The 16,419-nt window shown below is 38.4% G+C and overlaps 1 pseudogene; it reads left to right on the top strand.

Annotated features, from left to right (window-relative positions):
- LOC134485541 (polyubiquitin-B-like) overlaps positions 1-16,419 on the top strand; it is a 583,854-nt pseudogene that overhangs the window by 393,797 nt on the left and 173,638 nt on the right.

Here is a 16,419-nt window from a genome sequence, read left to right as displayed (position 1 = left end):
GCAAATCCCAAGCTTCGTGCATTTTTCATGTAAATAAAATAAACTATTTATCAAGTTTAAAATGGAGATAGGATGTAGTATGCACCCTCACCCCCCACGCCCCCCTCACCCACCCCGATTACCACAGTCTTGTGTATGTTACTCAGTGTAAGAGCTCCAAAGACTATGTGTCCTGAGAGCTATGTGTCCTGAGGACTTGATGCTGTTATGGAGTTCTGCTCTGTTCACTGCCAGCATGTTCCTCATAATCTAAGAATTATGGGAAAAGTCTAAGGGGCCTCAAATCACTCACTGGCCAACATATCTGGCATTAACAATTGATTTCTTATACACATTTTTGCCCTCAGCTTCCTGATGAGATTTATTAAGAATTGCTCTTGAGTAGATACTCATTCTGAGGATTTAAAGTAGATATGACTGATTTTTATATAAGTGGTTAGATCTGTGAGTCTTTTAAGAATACTTTTTAAGGATAAATAATGAAATAATTACTCCTGTCTTTGTCTAGAAGAAAACTAAAACAATTACATTGCAATTTAATGATGCTTGAAAGATTTGGCTTGGATATATAAGTGATGGAACAAAGAATAAAGCACAAGGGTTAGGGCATCCATCACCTATGTGTATCTGTTAAGGCTTGTGTATTATGGGCTGGAAAACTGTTCCTTCTACCATCAACTCTGTGTGTGTTTGTGTGTGTGTGTGTGTGTGTGTGTGTGTGTGTGTGTGTGTGAGAGAGAGAGAGAGAGAGAGAGAGAGAGAGAGAGAGAGAGAGAGAGAGAATTTTCTCTCTTCCCTGGTCTTTCTCACTGACCCCAAGGAGTTAAGAGTTCATAGGTTTTTCGCTGATCAGAGAGAGTGCCAACTCCCCAGTAACTTAAGCTTTGCTCCCTCAGAAACTGTCTGTTGAGTAACATCTCTAGTCGCTGGCTGCCTGTGGCAGCATCCCCATATGTGTCTGGATCCACCCCAATCAATAGCTTTAAGCACTGACTCCCAACGGCTGCCTGCCTCATTTTACCCACCACACATATGCCAACATTGGTCATCAGCAACAGTAGAAAATCGTTTACATTTAATTTAAAAAGAAATCGAGTTTCAGCTTAATTTTCTGTGTGTTTTCTTGAATATATGTGACTGTGTCCGTGAAGAGACAGACTGCCCAGAAGGGCAGTTATGAGCAGTTGTGAGGCGAGTTTTTCTTTTTTGTGAAGACTGACAAATAAGGCCTCGCCAATGCCATTCAAATAAAAAAAGAAAAAGAAAAAGAAAAAGAAAAATATAGCTTTCAACTTCTTATCATTTTATACCTCAAGGAAGCTAAAGATGACAATGCCTATTACTATTATTATTATTATTATCATTATTATTATTATTATTATTATTATTATTACTTTGGTTTTCACTGGAGGATCACTAGGGACTATTATGTTGTTTAAAATTCTTTACATGGTAGTATAGATGAAGGACTCAGACTAAAATATTTCCTTTGTAATATATATTTCATAAGTGGAAATTGTAGAACTGACTTGCTAGGCTTGATCTTTCTAAAAATATAAAACAAATCAACTATCCATTAAGAAATAGAACTCACTTAGCTTCTCCATACCTACCTTCATAGCCACAAGAAGCAATTTCATCTCTTGAAAAAAACAGAATCAATTCAATTTCTTTGCGTAGAATCGGGATTCTTACTAACTGATGAATCTGATATTAGGTCTGCATTAAAATAAGATTTAATCATTATGTTAAAATATATTTTCCTTAAATTTTATTAAGGAAATATGGTTTCTAATATTTTCAGGTGCAAATATTTAGGTTCCAAACACTGCACGAATGGCCATATTTAGTACAAAAACTAGTAAAATTGATTTTTTATTTTTAAGCAGTGTTCAGACAAAAATGCGTCTCTATAAACTCACGGTATCATGTTTTAATAAATGTAAACCATTCTGTTACCTTGTCAGACAGTCACTGGGGTAGGCAAGGGTGGAAGTGGTAAGGAGGATGAAGACCATCTCCTTGCTTAGGAGAACTATGCAGCTCACTATAACAGGAAAAACAGAAAAGAAGTTTCTTGGAATGGTTATTTTTTCTTTCCTAAAAGAACTTTCTATAGAACTTACAACTAATATGTTAAAGAAATTTCAAGTTTCTGCCAGCCATTTGATTAAACAAAAACTTACTAATCATTTTTAGGAAGTTTGGTTTCCTCTTTTCCATATCCGGAAACTAAGTCAGTATAGCTTGATAATCTCATCTATACACTACATCCATACCCACATGCGTGCACACACACACGCACACACACACACACACACACACACACACAAATACATGCACATTATATAAACATTTTTATATACTATAATGACACTTTATCTTAACCATTAAAGTTTTTCTTTTACGCACAGGTAAAAACAGTGTAACACCATTATTTTCTACTTGTCATGAAACAAGTGCACCTTCAACTAAAAATCCTGAGCTCAATTTTTGTCAGTAGTAACTGCTTTACAGAACATAATTCCAGTTTCGATAGAAAAACAGCTTACCAGCATTTGTAATATCCAAACCAAATTTGCAATCTCACCCAGATGTATAATTGTGCCTGGCACCTGAACCGTAAAGAAGTCCATTAATAATGGATGAGTATATTAAAGAAATTGTTCATTGCTGTCGATAATACTATTAGGTTAAGCATGATGTGTGCTTTTATAGAACTTTTTCTGCTACAAACAACACTGTTAGTTAAACAAGACCCAAATCTATCACTTTAGCTAATTCCAAACAAAGCTATTCTGTGTACACTGCAGTAGCACAGAGTTTAAAAAACTACTCACTGCCTCTTTTTCACACATATTGAAACACCTCAATGCTCTATGAAAAACAGCAAAGTTATTGCACCACCAGAAATACACAGTACAATATCTAACTTCATTTCAGTAGAGCATGAGACTTAATCTCAGGGTCAAAGGCACCAATTATAAAAGGAATAAAACACTCTAACTAGTCCAAATAAAAGACACACAATCCAGGTACTTTATTTACAAGTCATGAGCCTAATTGGGCAGGTTTACAGCTACACTAACCTATTTCCATGCCACAATGTCCCTTGTTACTTGCTGTTTTTTCCAGGCCATATGCTCAGGGTCCATCTCCTCACATGGTGGCTTCCTCCTCAATTGGTCTCCTCTCTTGTTCCCCCTTCTCTTCTCTCTTGAGACCCTCCACTCCATCCTCAAGTCCCACCTTTCTTCTTCTATTGCCTAATCACAGACTCTATCCACTTTTGATGAGTTAAACTAAGAAGCAAAATTTACAAAGCATCACTTGGGGTACTTGAGGATCTGCTCCTCAGGGCTTCCAGATCTTGGGAGCCGGTATGTAGGGAGCATTTAAATATAAGAAGCACCATGCCAACCCCACCAATAACTTTTCCTTATCTGACCAATAACCATCAACATCTTTACCTAATACACAGCCCATACAGATATTTTCAGATCCTAGCACCCATAGCTATGGCTTCTGGTAAAATGTAAGGATGTGTCACATTCTTACAAACTCAAGACAAACTGAGCAGATTTTCCAGTGTTTTCACAACAGTCCACTATTGAATCTGCAAGAATTTAAGGGTCATCAATAACAAACCAACAGAAAATGCCACTAAGCAAAGACAACAGCCATGATATATTATATTCCAAAGTTACAACCATGAATTAAGCTTTAAAAGGAAGTTATTACATAACCGTTATATTTTAAAGACTTTTAAAATAAGACTCTCACTTGGAAATAATGCAAAGTTCATCTTTGACTACTGAGTGTGGGCCATGCACTCCCACTGCCAGGGCCTGAGAGGCAACACCAGAGTGGTCCTCTTCACTGGGCTAGCTGACCTGCTCCACAGTGCAGCAGAGTGCATGGGTCTCTCCACAAGCAGAGTGAGCTACTCTATGTGAGATTCGTGGAAATACAAGGATACACAGTCCTCTCTGGAGGGCAAACTAGAGAAGAACATGGAGAAAGGATGTGGAGGAATAGTTGGAGAAATCAGAGACCAGGACACAAAATTTTGAAAGAGTAATCACTGAGACTCAGTCTGTGACTAATAGAATTTAAATTGTTGCTCCTGTAGAATGAAAACTAAAGTTGCTAACAGGGTAGAAAACATCTGCATCCTTGGAATCCAGGAGGGGTTTGTAAAAGGCCCCAAACATGTGCAGAGATTAAATATCTCTAAACAGAATCATCAAAGAGATGATTCAGGAAACAGCACACAAAGGAAGTCACAGATGGATCAAATGCTCTGGTTACATTGACCTAATTTCTTAATATAAGGAACAAGAAATCAGTTTCCAAAAAACACGAAAGATGCTTCATCTAACAATACAAGTCAATATTAGATCTAATTTTTATAGAGCTAATGTGTAGAAGTCAAAGATACTAACTTCTAAAATGACTCTTAGTACATTTAATTTTTGTGCAATGTCTAATAATGACTCAGAGAATGTGATATTGGAAAAAAAGTAGAAGAAAGGCATTGGAAAAGGAGTTTTAGGCACAGGTTTGGCTGTAAATTTAGTAAAAGACAATCTAGTCATTTTATACCTAGCAAATACTTTTACAGGCTCCAAATGGGTCAAAGACCTTAAGATACAAAAATGAATGTCATAAAGTTAAAACAAGAATATAGTATCAAGGTATTATGACCACTTTTTTAAAGGAAAGGAATATTTCATTTTGTGGAACTTAAACATTTCCTCTAATATTTGACTTCTGGTGGCCCATCCAAAAGAAATGAAAAAGATATGAATTATAAAAGGATGTTAAATATTTTAAAAATCCAGTGGTTAATAAGATGCAGCTAATTAAGTAAGCAAAGAAAATATTCTGCTGCAAAACCATGCTTGGCCAGCCAGTGATGGAAAGCAAGACAAAAGTAGATTAGTTTCCTGCAATTTTCAAAGAACAAGCACCTACCCAGGTCAAAATCTAGATGGAGACAACTAAAACAAGCAGCTGACTTGGCGTCTACCCACCAGACTGAGCAACAAAGGAACTTAGAAACACCACCAAACATGCACATCATTTTTTTCCCCTCATTTTGACAGATGTTCACTAAGTATTTTCTTAGTGTTCAACATGGGACACGTACTGTGTACTTCCTTCAGTTACACATCCCTTGCTTTCTAGAACTTAAATTTTTATCTATTTAATAATACAAAGAAGGAAATTCAGAAAGAAAAAGCAACATGGTACACAAGTATGCTGAAGAAACTGACCACAAGCAATGAAACAAAGACTCAACAAGCTCAAGAAGTTATCCCAAGATCTACTGACACAAAACACTAATCTCAAAATTTTCTGAAAACATTTAACAGCTAATAAGAGCCCTAGAAAACTTGAAAAACTGAAACACATATAAATTTTAAATGTGTGTCAACAATCACCCTTCCCGGTGCACCATGTAAGCAGATGATGACAACTAAGAAAGACTAATTCCTGAAAAGAAATCCAGATGGCCAAATTCTGTTTTGCCTCAACAGGGTCGTTTCTAAAATAACCATTGTTTTTTTTTTTTAAATCTGACAAAACAGGAAACAGAAGTAACTGGGATAAAACCAAAATCTAGATCCTTTCTACTGTGCTATATGTCTTTCTTCTCGTTAATGTGTTCCTAAAACTACGATTTTTTTTAATATTTGTGGTTTTACAATTTATTCTACAAGGAAACCAATAGGAAAGACTTGCCACCCGGCCCGCAGCAGCTGTCTGCTCCCAAACTCCGTGGGAGAGAGACCTCACCGCCTGGTCAGGTGGGCACTACTGAGGCTGCAGAGCAGAGGAGACCACCAACACTGCCCACCCCTAACCACATCCCTGGCCCAAGAGGAAACTGTATAAGGCCTCTGGGTTCCCGTAGGGGAGGCCCCAGGAGCAGCAGGACCCCTGCGCCTGAGACACCGCTGGAACCTGAAGGAAACAGACCGGATAAACAGTTCTCTGCACCCAAATCCCGTGGGAGGGAGAGCTAAAACTGCAGAGAGGCAGAAACGCCTGGGAAACCAGAAGGGACTGTACACTGCGCACATCCAGACGCCAGAGGAAAACACAAAACGCCATCTGGAACCCTGATGCACGGAGGCTCCCGGAAAGAGCGGCGCAGATCTTCTCGGTTGTTGCCGCCGTGGAGAGGACTTAGGCAGTACCCCACGAGCACAATTGAGCCTCGGAACCTCAGGTAGGACCAACTTTTCCCATGCAAGTGACCTGCCTGGTGAACTCAAGACACAGGCCCACAGGAACAGCTGAAGACCTGTAGAGAGGAAAAACTACACGCCCGAAAGCAGAACACTCTGTCCCCATAACTGGCTGAAAGAAAACAGGAAAACAGGTCTACAGCACTCCTGACACACAGGCTTATAGGACAGTCTAGCCACTGTCAGAAATAGCAGAACAAAGTAACACTTTGTTACTTTAACAAAGAGATAATCTGATGACGGGAGGCAAGCGCAGGAACCCAAGCAACAGAAACCAAGACTACATGGCATCATCGGAGCCCAATTCTCCCACCAAAATAAACATGGAATATCCAAACACACCAGAAAAGCAAGATCTAGTTTCAAAATCATATTTGATCATGATGCTGGAGGACTTCAAGAAAGACGTGAAGAACTCCCTTAGAGAACAAGTAGAAGCCTACAGAGAGGAATCGCAAAAATGCCTGAAAGTATTCCAGGAAAACACAATCAAACAGTTGAAGGAATTAAAAATGGAAATAGAAGCAATCAAGAAATAACACATGGAAACAACCCTGGATATAGAAAATCAAAAGAAGAGACAAGGAGCTGTAGATAGAAGCCTCACCAACAGAATACAAGAGATGGAAGAGAGAATCTCGGGGGCAGAAGATTCCCTAGAAATCATTGACTCAACTGTCAAAGATAATGTAAAGCGGAAAAAGCTACTGGTCCAAAGCATACAGGAAATCCAGGACTCAATGAGAAGATCAAACCTAAGGATAATAGGTGTAGAAGAGAGTGAAGACTCCCAGCTCAAAGGACCAGTAAATATCTTCAACAAAATCATAGAAGGAAACTTCCCTAACCTAAAAAAAGAGATATCCATAGGCATACAAGAAGCCTACAGAACTCCAAATAGATTGGACCAGAAAAGAAACACCTCCCGTCACATAATAGTCAAAACACCAAACGCACAAAATAAAGAAACAATATTAAAAGCAGTAAGGGAAAAAGGTCAAGTAACATATAAAGGCAGACCTATCAGAATCACACCAGACTTTTCGCCAGAAACTATGAAGGCCAGAAGATCCTAGACAGATGTCATACAGACCCTAAGAGAACACAAGTGCCAGCCCAGGTTACTGTACCTGCAAAACTCTCAATTAACATAGATGGAGAAACCAAGATATTCCATGACAAAACCAAATTTACACAATATCTTTCTACAAATCCAGCACTACAAAGGATAATAAATGGTAAAGCCCAACATAAGGAGGCAAGCTATACCCTATACGAAGCAATAAACTAATCATCTTGGCAACAAAACAAAAAGAAGAAAAGCACACACACATAACCTCACATCCAAATATGAATATAACAGGAAGAAATAATCACTATTCCTTGATATCTCTCAACATCAGTGGCCTCAACTGCCCAATAAAAAGACATAGATTAACAAACTGTATACGCAACGAGGACCCTGCATTCTGCTGCCTACAGGAAACACACCTCAGAGACAAAGACAGACACTACCTCAGAGTGAAAGGCTGGAAAACAATTTTCCAAGCAAATGGTCAGAAGAAGCAAGCTGGAGTAGCCATTCTAATATCAAATAAAATCAATTTTCAAGTAAAAGTCATCAAAAAAGATAAGGAAGGACACTTCATATTCATCAAAGGAAAAATCCACCAAGATGAACTCTCAATCCTAAATATCTATGCCCCAAATACAAGGGCACCTACATACGTAAAAGAAACCTTACTAAAGCTCAAAACACACATTGCACCTCACACAATAATAGTGGGAGATTTCAACACCCCACTCTCATCAATGGACAGATCATGGAAACAGAAATTAAACAGAGACGTAGACAGACTAAGAGAAGTCATGAGGCAAATGGACTTAAAAGATCATTATAAAACATTCTATCCTAAAGCAAAAGGATATACCTTCTTCTCAGCTCCTCATGGTACTTTCTCCAAAATTGACCATATAGTTGGTCAAAAAACAGGCCTCAACAGGTACAGAAAGATAGAAATAATCCCATGCGTGCTATCAGACCACCACGGCCTAAAACTGGTCTTCAATAACAATAAGGGAAGAATGCCCACATATACGTGGAAATTGAACAATGCTCTACTCAATGATAACCTAGTCAAGGAAGAAATAAAGAAAGAAATTAAAAACTTTTTAGAATTTAAGGAAAATGAAGGTACAACATACCCAAACTTATGGGACACAATGAAAGCTGTGCTAAGAGGAAAATTCATAGCGCTGAGTGCCTGCAGAAAGAAACAGGAAAGAGCATATGTCAGCAGCTTGACAGCACACCTAAAAGCTCTAGAACAAAAAGAAGCAAATACACCCAGGAGGAGTAGAAGGCAGGAAATAATCAAACTCAGAGCTGAAATCAACCAAGTAGAAACAAAAAGGACCATAGAAAGGATCAACAGAACCAAAAGTTGGTTCTTTGAGAAAATCAACAAGATAGATAAACCCTTAGCCAGACTAACGAGAGGACACAGAGAGTGTGTCCAAATTAATAAAATCAGAAATGAAAAGGGAGACATAACTACAGATTCAGAGGAAATTCAAAAAATCATCAGATCTTACTATAAAAGCCTATATTCAACAAAACTTGAAAATCTTCAGGAAATGGACAATTTCCTAGACAGATACCAGGTACCGAAGTTAAATCAGGAACAGATAAACCAGTTAAACAACCCCATAACTATTAAGGAAATAGAAGCAGTCATTATAGGTCTCCCAACCAAAAAGAGCCCAGGTCCAGACGGGTTTAGTGCAGAATTCTATCAGACCTTCATAGAAGACCTCATATCAATATTATCCAAACTATTCCACAAAATTGAAACAGATGGAGCACTACCGAATTCCTTCTATGAAGCCACAATTACTCTTATACCTAAACCACACAAAGACCCAACAAAGAAAGAGAACTTCAGACCAATTTCCCTTATGAATATCGACGCAAAAATACTCAATAAAATTCTGGCAAACCGAATCCAAGAGCACATCAAAAGAATCATCCACCATGATCAAGTAGGCTTCATCCCAGGCATGCAGGGATTGTTTAATATACGGAAAACCATCAACATGATCGATTATATAAACAAACTGAAAGAACAAAACCACATGATTATTTCATTATATGCTGAGAAAGCATTTGACAAAATTCAACACCCCTTCATGATAAAAGTCCTGAAAAGAATAGGAATTCAAGGCCCATACCTAAACATAGTAAAAGCCATATACAGCAAACCAGTTGCTAACATTAAACTAAATGGAGAGAAACTTGAAGCAATCCCACTAAAATCAGGGACTACACAAGGCTGCCCACTCTTTCCCTACTTATACAATATAGTTCTTGAAGTTCTAGCCAGAGCAATCAGACAACAAAAGGAGGTCAAGGGGATACAGATCGGAAAAGAAGAAGTCAAAATATCACTATTTGCAGATGATATGATAGTTTATTTAAGTGATCCCAAAAGTTCCACCAGAGAACTACTAAAGCTGGTAAACAACTTCAGCAAAGTGGCTGGGTATAAAATTAACTCAAATAAATCAGTAGCCTTCCTCTACACAAAAGAGAAACAAGCCGAGAAAGAAATGAGGGAAACGACACCATTCATAATAGACCCAAATAATATAAAGTACCTCGGTGTGACTGTAACCAAGCAAGTAAAAGATCTGTACAATAAGAACTTCAAGACACTGAAGAAAGAAACTGAAGAAGACCGCAGAAGATGGAAAGATCTCCCATGCTCATGGATTGGCAGGATTATTATAGTAAAAATGGCCATTTTACCAAAAGCAATCTACAGATTCAATGCAATCCCCATCAAAATACCAATCCAATTCTTCAAAGAGTTAGACAGAACAATTTGCAAATTCATCTGGAATAACAAAAAACCCAGGATAGCTAAAGCTATCCTCCACAATAAAAGGACTTCAGGGGGAATCACTATCCCTGAACTCAAGCAGTATTACAGAGCAATAGTGATAAAAACTGCATGGTATTGGTACAGAGACAGACAGATAGACCAATGGAATAGAATTGAAGACCCAGAAATGAACCCACAACCTATGGTCACTTGATTTTTGACGAAGGAGCCAAAACCATCCAATGGAAAAAAAAAAGCATTTTCAGCAAATGGTGCTGGTTCAACTGGAGGACAACATGTAGAAGAATGCAGATTGATCCATGCTTATCACCCTGTACAAAGCTTAAGTCCAAGTGGATCAAGGACCTCCACATCAAACCTGATACACTCAAACTAATAGAAGAAAAACTAGGGAAGCATCTGGAACTCATGGGCACTGGAAAAAGTTTCCTGAACAAAACACCAATGGCTTATGCTCTAAGATCAAGAATCGACAAATGGTATCTCATAAAACTGCAAAGCTTCTGTAAGGCAAAGGACACTGTGGTTAGGACAAATTGGCAACCAACAGATTGGGAAAAGATCTTTACCAATCCTACAGCAGATAGAGGCCTTATATCCAAAATATACAAAGAACTCAAGAAGTTAGACCGCAGGGAGACAAATAACCCTATTAAAAAGTGGGGTTCAGAGCTAAACAAACAATTCACAACTGAGGAATGCCGAATGGCTGAGAAACACCTAAAGAAATGTTCAACATCTTTAGTCATAAGGGAAATGCAAATCAAAACAACCCTGAGATTTCACCTCACACCAGGGAGAATGGCTAAGATCAAAAACTCAGGTGACAGCAGATGCTGGCGAGGATGCGGAGAAAGAGGAACACTCCTCCATTGTTGGTGGGATTGCAGACTGGTACAACCATTCTGGAAATCAGTCTGGAGGTTCCTCAGAAAATTGGACATTGAACTGCCTGAGGATCCAGCTATACCTCTCTTGGTCATATACCCAAAAGATGCCCCAACATATAAAAAAGACACGTGCTCCACTATGTTCATCGCAGCCTTATTTATAATAGCCAGAAGCTGGAAAGAACCCAGATGCCCTTCAACAGAGGAATGGATACAGAAAATGTGGTACATCTACACAATGGAATATTACTCAGCTATCAAAAACAACAGCTTTATGAAATTCGTAGGCAAATGGTTGGAACTGGAAAATATCATCCTGAGTGAGCTAACCCAATCACAGAAAGACATACATGGTATGTACTCATTGATAAGTGGCTATTAGCCCAAATGCTTGAATTACCCTAGATGCCTAGAACAAATGAAACTCAAGATGGATGATCAAAATGTGAATGCTTCAAACCTTCTCTAAAACGGGAACAAGAATACCCTTGGCAGGGAAGAGAGAGGCAAAGATTAAAACAGAGACTGAAGGAACTCCCATTCAGAGCCTGCCCCACATGTGGCCCATACATATACAGCCACCCAATTAGACAAGAGGGATGAAGCAAAGAAGTGCAGACCGACAGGAGCCGGATGTAGATCTCTCCTGAGAGACACAGCAAGAATACAGCAAATACAGAGGCAAATGCCAGCAGCAAACCACTGAACTGAGAATAGGACCCCCGTTGAAGGAATCAGAGAAAGAACTGGAAGAGCTTGAAGGGGCTCGAGACCCCATATGTACAACAATGCCAAGCAACCAGAGCTTCCAGGGACTAAGCCACTACCTAAAGTCTATGCATGGACTGACCCTGGACTCTGACCTCATAGGTAGTAATGAATATCCTAGTAAGAGCACCAGTGGAAGGGGAAGCCCTGGGTCCTACTAAGACTGAACCCCCAGTGAACTAGACTGTTGGGGGAGGGCGGCAATGGGGTGAGGGTTGGGAGGGGAACACCCATAACAAAGGGGAGGGGGGAGGGGAATGTTTGCCCTGAAACCAAAGAATTATTATTAAGTATTAAATAAAGTAAAAAAATAAAAAATAAAAAAAAGAAAAAAAAGAAAATGTAAAAAAAAAAAAGAAAAAAAAGAAAAGATAAAGATACAGTCTGTGGAGAGGTGGTGGCCTAGAAGCAGATAGAATGGGGTTGTAGGGAGAAGGGTTGACATTGTCTATGGGTAGCAGTGAAAAAACAAAACCATTAAAACAGGGTCTAACAGTGAAAAAAAAAAGACTTGCCAATATCTTTGGGACTGTAATGCAAGGTAGTAAAACAAATGAAGATCTTTTGATTGTAAAGAGACTAATTTTCTAAGACGGTTATGGAAATATTTTTTCTAAGAAACCAACTCACTCAAATGAGGCATTTAGACTCTGGTTACAACAGTGGTTGTGTCCTTCCTTGAGCGGGTTCCCTGCTCTGTAGCCTTCCCTTGAAAGTTCTGTTCTCTTGGTGTCATCTCCTGAAAGCCGAGGTTAGGTACCATGGTGTCTGCTTTTAAGTTCTAAAAAATACTGAAGAACATAAACTTCAGTGTCTGCATGGTGACATAAGCCAAATTGCTAATAGCTCATCTAGTTAATATGAAAAAAATCATGCTTTCACTCCCAGCCTAAGTTGGGATTGATTTCCAGGTGAACATCATCCTCCAGTTCCAGAAATCAAAACTATACACTGGTCATTGCTCAGATTTAGATTTTGTTTGGATTCATGTTGTCACTTGTGGAAGTTTGGACCTGGTTCTTCCTCCCAGCCCCATGCTCCCAGAAATAAGACGGAGACTCAAAATATATTAACAAATACCTTGGCCACAGAGCTAGACACTTCTCTGACAAATTCTAACCCACTTACTCAAATCTACATTCCGCCATGTGGCTCATTACCTGTGCCCAGGAACCACGGGTCTGTCTGGTCACATTTTCCAGGGCAAGTCTCTCCAACCTGGCTCTATCCCAGAATTCTTTCTGCCTCCCGGATGTCCCACCTTCTATTCTATCCTTTCCTATAGGCCATAAATTTTTTTAACTGAAAGGTGATATATCCATACAAATGCACAAGATACTCTCTCTACAGTCGCTAGCATTCTTAAAGCCTTCAAAGAGCTAATTATTCCAATTCTACTTTTACTTCTAACGCACCAACACCAACACCAACATTCAGAGACCATCCATGGGAGGACTATTGCTTTAAAGAACTTATGTGCACCTGCTTTTCCTTTCAGTTTATTCTGGTAATAATGCCACTCCAGCAGGGTGTTAGCATCAGGATGAAATAGGTGTTCTATGTAGACCAGGCTGGCCGGGAATTCATAGAGGTTCACCTGCTAGGATTAAAAGCTTGCTCCACAAACATGGCTCTGATGAACTGACTCAATCTAACAGCAGCAGAGTCAGTTTTCTGTAGCCTTTGATTTCTTACAATGAAAAACAGGCAACTCGGATACCAGGTTCAGATTGTAGGAGGAGAAAATGAGACAAAAAACTACAATCAGACTTTTGTAATTCTGGTATAAGTAGGTATAAATAGATTTAGAGAGCAGGGGGCTCAGAACAAAGAGACATATAACACACAAGCTCTCCTGCCTCACTACATAAGTCAGACAAAAGAACAATAGACCAGAAGGTAAGTGTCCCTAGCCTAAAATCAATTCCTTTACATTCAAAAAAATCCCTTTCAGAGCTGAGTCAAAACTACCTAGGTATAGGTACTATACCTAGGTATAGGTATAGTTACTTCCCAACTAAAGCCTTGTTGGGAATCTAGAATTTTCTAGTATTTTCACATAAGGGAAAAACTGACGTTCAAACGAAACTGCAAATGTAGCTATCTTGTCCAGAAAGAACTAAAGAAAAATGCTAAGTAAATGCTTCTAATATGAGTAAGTAGTACACACATAAACCTCAAATTTCATTTGCAAAACAGACTGCCCAGTTGACTCAACTCAATGATACAGAATTATCCAAAACCCAGAAGTTAGTATGTTTACCTACATTAAGGGAGGAGAGTTATTTGAACAGAAGAGAAAGTCTGAAGACACAGTATAGCAGAAAATTCCCCTTAATGAGCAATAAAAAGATATAGAAAATATCCAGAAACTCTCATCTATGTGAGATAACAGAGTCCTCAATTTAACATACTCTTCTCTGTATATTTCAACGTACACTAAAGCAGTATTATTCTAATTTCTCAATACCTGTGATAATAAGGGGTAGCCAATTTGAACAAATGAATAAATTTAATTGAGAAAAAACAAAATACTTTCGAAAGAATATATTGTTATCATTTCAGACACACACACACACACAGACACACAGACACACAGACACATACACACACACACTCTCTCTTATGTATCAATTTTTTTAAACAAACAAGAATACAGCTCTTTAAGATCTGTTATACTTCTTACACCCAGGAGACAAAGAAGAAAACAGTATCAACATGCCTTCCAGAGCTCTGATGTCTGGGTGCCCTCAATACTGACATATTGCCTAAATGGAAAAAAAAGAGCATTCAAACTCAAACTAATTCTTCTCATTAAAAACATATTTAGTCAATTTTAAAAAATCACATTTAAGAATAATATTAACATAATGTAAAATATATTATGGACTGTACACCACCTTAATAGATGAATTTCCATTTCTTCAGTTTTTTGATAGAATGTTAAATCATTTCTAACAATAGCATAGCATTATTTCCTATTCTACATTCTAACCTTCCTTTAAGATTATAATTTTATAAGATAAATCTTATTATACAATTTAGTTATGTGTAGTTTCACCTATTTAGCTTTGATAAACTCCATTCTGCACAACTCTACAAATTTTATTTAATGAAGCAATTACAATGGCTACTACTACCCAATGTTGTTGATAAGTAATAAAACACAAGAGGATTACAAGGAGTTAGATTAATTCTCACAACACTATAGGGAAAAATTACTATCACCCACAACTTTTATATTAGTAATATAAGTTCAACAGCTGGTGAGTGCCCAAATTGGAATTTATTTCTAGTCAGTCTGATTTCCAAGCTCTTAAATTATCATACTTGTTGTTATTAAAATCTCTTTGTAATAAAGTACCTACCACACCCATCAAAATAGAGCACACAAAACTAAAACCGTTCTACTTAGTGAGATTCAATGGGAGAACAAGACAAGGGAAAGGGGCGAGAGAAAGAAGAGAAAAGAATGAAGAGAAGAGAGAGCATGAGGGCAGAAGAAGTCTGCCTTTCATTTGGAATATGACATAACTACTCCCACGTGGAGTTGGGATTTGGACCAAAGGAATACTGGGAAAGTAGGGCTGTTTCCATGTCAACAGTTACCAAATAGTGTTGTTGCTCAAGGCAATTCCTGATACCAACAATACTGCTGTTATAATTCGACATATTTCAAAAAGTAGCTCACAAAAAAACAAAGTCTATATACACAGGGAATTGTTCTTTCATTATTAGCTGTTACTAGTTCTGCCCCATGACAATTATATTTATGGAGATGAAAGTAAATATTATCTCATAAGGAAAATTACTGACTTACAATAACCAGAGATTGTTAATAAGGATTATTATAACCCAACTATTAGGATAAGACTACTTTATAATAACATAACTTCTAATAATCCCCCTGGTGTTCCAAAATATGATGGTACAGGTCCTAAAACTGCCACTCATTTCTACCTGTCGTAGGCTCTGGCTGAATCTTTCGTGCACTGTGACCGCCAATTCTGTGAAAAACTGACTCATAAAAGGCCAGTGAAAGAAGAACACAGACTGGAAACAATTAAAAAAAAAGTCTATTCAGTCCCAAATCAAAGTACACCTGCCTGTTATGACAGAGCAAGCTGTGAAGATCCAGGTAAATATATTTATAATGCAAATCATACTAGCCCTCAACAAACACCGAGAAGTCAACAAAATGATCTAAGCATTAAAAAGAAAAAACAAAACAAACAAACAAAAAAAACCCAAAAGCCCCAAACCACTCTTTCTCTTCAACAAGAAGGCCAAGTAGGAGATGCCAACATGCAGATCTTCATGAAGACCCTAATGGGCAAGACCATTACTCTTGAGATTGAGCCCAGTGACACCATCAATAATGATCCAAGACAAGGAAGGCATCCAACCGACCAGCAGGGCAGATATTCGCTGGCAAACATTTGGAAGATGGCCACACCCTGTCCAACTACAACATCCAGAAAGAGTCAACCTTCCACCTGGTGCTGCGTCTGCACAGTGGCATCATCGAGTCATCCCTTTGTCACCTTGTCCAGAATTACAATTGTGACAAGATGATCTGCCACAAGTGCTACTCATGCC

This window comes from Rattus norvegicus, chromosome 2 (genome assembly GCF_036323735.1).
Source record: "Rattus norvegicus strain BN/NHsdMcwi chromosome 2, GRCr8, whole genome shotgun sequence".
NCBI classification, from domain to species: Eukaryota; Metazoa; Chordata; class Mammalia; order Rodentia; family Muridae; genus Rattus; species Rattus norvegicus.
The sequence above is the reverse complement of the archived record's forward strand: the minus strand, read 5'-3'. Positions and strand labels throughout refer to the sequence as shown.